This window comes from Pteropus medius, unplaced genomic scaffold, assembly GCF_902729225.1.
Source record: "Pteropus medius unplaced genomic scaffold, Ma_sr-lr_union100, whole genome shotgun sequence".
Classification (NCBI taxonomy): Eukaryota; Metazoa; Chordata; class Mammalia; order Chiroptera; family Pteropodidae; genus Pteropus; species Pteropus medius.
Window position 1 is genome coordinate 3945436 of NW_024354498.1, and position 3518 is coordinate 3948953.

General features: G+C 39.0%; 1 pseudogene; it reads right to left on the bottom strand.

Annotated features, from left to right (window-relative positions):
* Positions 1 to 1741: 1741 nt before the first annotated feature.
* LOC120594311 (uncharacterized) lies at positions 1742 to 1860 on the bottom strand (annotated as a pseudogene).
* Between the last annotated feature and the right edge of the window lie 1658 nt (positions 1861 to 3518).

Here is a 3518-nt window from a genome sequence, read left to right on the forward strand (position 1 = left end):
AAGAAAGAGGACTTTCCCTGCACCCCAGAACCCCCCTTCTCCAAATACCCCTTCCAGTCGCAACTCCTACCCCTAAGGGTAACCAACAGCCTAACCCTTAAGAGCAGAGATCCTTTCTGCCAACCTTTGAATTTTATAAAAATAGAATCATACAGCATGTGCTGTTTTTCCTTCACTTCTTTCAGTTGACATTATGTTTGCGAGATCCATCCTTATTATTCTGTGTAGTTAGAGACTGGTTATTCTCATTGCTGCATAGTGATATAAATACACCACAATTTATTTATCTGTTTTCCTGTCAATGGACATTTGAGTAGTTTCCAGTTCAGTGTTGTTAAAAGTAGTGTTGCTATAAACATTCAAATTCATGTCTTTTCATCCACACAAAGATACATTTTTGTTGGGTATATACCCAGGATTACTAAGTCAGAGGGTAAGCATTCGTTTAGCTTAGTACATACTGCCAATTTTTTGTAGTTGTACCAATTTGCACTCCCGCTAGCAGTGATAAGAGTACCAGTTACTCTACATCCTCTCCTAAAATGTACTTACACAGGTCCCCTACCTACTGGGGGATGTGGTATATTTCAGTGGCTAAAAATCCAGATTCTGAAATGAAACGTTCTGGGTTCAAATTCCAGTTTTATCATTTAATAAGTGTGTGACCTTGGGCACCATACTTTTCTGTGGCTCAGTTTTTTCATCCGTAAAATGGGGATAATATATCACCTACCTCATCAGGTTAAGAATTAAATGAGTTAATGCACATAGAACACTAAGAACAGTACTCAGGCACATAGAAAGTACTCCTTAAATGTTAGCTATTATCTTTATTCAAATGTATTGAAATTAACTGCCACCAGTGCACTAAGGGAATCATATGTCTTACTGTAAAAGAAATAGAAATTTTCCCACATAACCTGGGGAGGCAATCAGATAAGTACTACATGGGGTCTCTGTATGCAGCAGTAAGTTAGCATACTAGATCTCAATCTGTGGCTATCCAAATCAAAGCTAATTATTGGGAACTTGAATATGCAAATTAAACCAGAATGTCAGTGTTCCAAAATAGTTATAGGAAAGCGTGAATCATGTATAGAATCTATATAAATGGCACTTTGCCTTTATTTATTTATTTATTATCCATCTATCTACTTATTTATTTATTTAACTTGGCTAGCGAAGCCAGTGACATCTCTTCTATTTAGTTAGTGACCTCGGTTTTAGTGAATTCCTTACAAACTCTACAGGTTTTTACTGTCTAGCCCTTGGCAAACACTGTTTTAGGGAATTAACATAGATATAGATTTCAATAAATAAATATGGATTCAGTAAATATTCAATGCAGGAAAAATAAATGATAAAGAATAATGGGAGAGTCACTGGGTAGGAAGTTCAAAGAGGCAAAGCTGAACCTCACTCCAATCTCCGGGTGTGGGCCATTGACTGAAATTGATTTTTAATGTTAAATGTTAGCAAATATATCTTCTGTGTCCCATCTTCTAGTTTAGTGGGCTGCGACTCTGGCTGCATATTAGAATCACCAGGGGAACTTTAAAAAATACATATGCCCAGCCCCTCACTCAGAAATTCTGATACAGTTTTTTTGGCAGCAAGGCCCAGATGTTTCTTTTCTTTTCTTTTTCTTTTCTTTTTTTTTAGGCGAGGCAACCCTTGGTTGACCTCACAGATTGCAAGGACCTTGTCAGCTTACAATCCATTATTTATTTTTTATTTTTTACGCCTACAGCACCTGGTCTTCCTAGGTGGTCTCCCATCTAAGTACTAACCACGCCCGACCCTGCTTAGCTTCTGAGATCAGATGGGCTTGGGCTTGTTCAGGGCAGCATGGCCATAGACTCAGATGTTTCTTTTCCTTAAGATTCCCAAGTGATTCTAATGTGCAGCCAGAGTTGGGAAAAATTGTTCTTTCTGAGTGTTAATAGGGACAATACTGGTGGTGGCTTTTGAGTGCCTCCTCTAGGGGGGTCAGAGAGAGTGTCCTGAATAGTTTCTATGGTTTGTATGCTTTGGTCAAGAAAATCTCCAAACATTGGTTCAGCTGGTTTTTATCTGCTACGTTTTTTTCTTATACCCGTAACCTCACAATATTCCAGTCTATTTTAAGGCTTTATGTGGTTTCTGAAGCACAATACTTTCCAAACTGAAGGCTTACCATTTCAAATCTCATGGGCCGTGATTCAATCTAGACCAAAACTAAACAGAATTAAGTACTCCAATTAGTAATAGGACATTTTCTTATTGATGAAAAAAGATACATGAAGTGCATTGACCTGTAAAGCCCTTCATAAAAGAGTGAGATTATTTTTATGTTGTTGTTGCTATCACCTGTGGTATAAACTGCAAGAAGGAAGAAAAAAAGCCATGAAATAATCACTGTATTTGGACATGGGCACATGTGAATTTGAATTTCTGGCTCAGCCACTTATTAGCAGTGTGTCCTTGCCCTCTCTGGGCAGATGTTTCATGAAGGATGAGAGAATTAGTAGACCTCAGAAGGAAATTTTATAGATGAAAGGAGCAAATGTAAGTGGTGTCTGGCAAGGAGAGTCTTGAGTAAATGGAGGTTATCCTCCTGTATTAGTCAGCCAATGTTATGATGATGCTGCATAACAAACAAACTTCCCCCCAAACCCTAGTGGCTTACTAAAACAACACTTATTGTTTTTATTCCCGTGTCTCTTGGCTGGTTACGACAGCTCTGATTAAGGCTGTAAATTAGATTAAGGCCTATTCTACATGTGTCTCATTATGGAATCAGTAGCTTCCTAAGGCATGCTCTTCTCATGGTAGATGACAGATGTACAGAAGAGCCTGGCAGAAATGTTCAATGCCATTTAACATCTGGGCTCAATTCATTCATGATTACTTGTGCCCACTTTCCCTTGGCCAGGGCAATTCATATGGCCAAGCTCAAAGTCAGTGGAACAGAGAAGCATAATCTACCTAATGAAGCCATGGCGCAGTGAAGGGAATAGAAGGGAGAATTGTGAACAAATAATATACTCTACCACACTTCCCTTGCCTTCTGCGGGCTGCCAACAGAGGGAAAAAAGAGAGTTAAGAAAGGAGGAAGTAAATAGTTGGCTCCCATAGATGTCTGCCTTGTACCTCATTTTTGAGAGCTTGTCTGGCTGACTTTGTAGAAATGGTCCAGCACTCATGCAGGTGGAGAAAAGCTGCAGTTCTCTGGTGCGGCAGTTTCCCGACCCCTCCCTGCCTCCAGATGTTTGTGATGAGGGATAAGCTACTCATGTAGCCAAGAATTCACCAGAAGCCCTCTCAAATCTTGCTTGTGTCAACACATCTAAATTGATTTAGAAAGATAAACAGAAGCAATAGCTGGTGAAATTCAGCAAAACAGACAATACTGTATACTGATTGTCAAAATAACCAGATCTTTGTCTAAATTCAATCCCTTCTCTCGACTTTCATCTTTTTAATGTGTAGGCGCCATCTATGAGTATTTGCTCTAAATGACACAATAACTTTTCTGA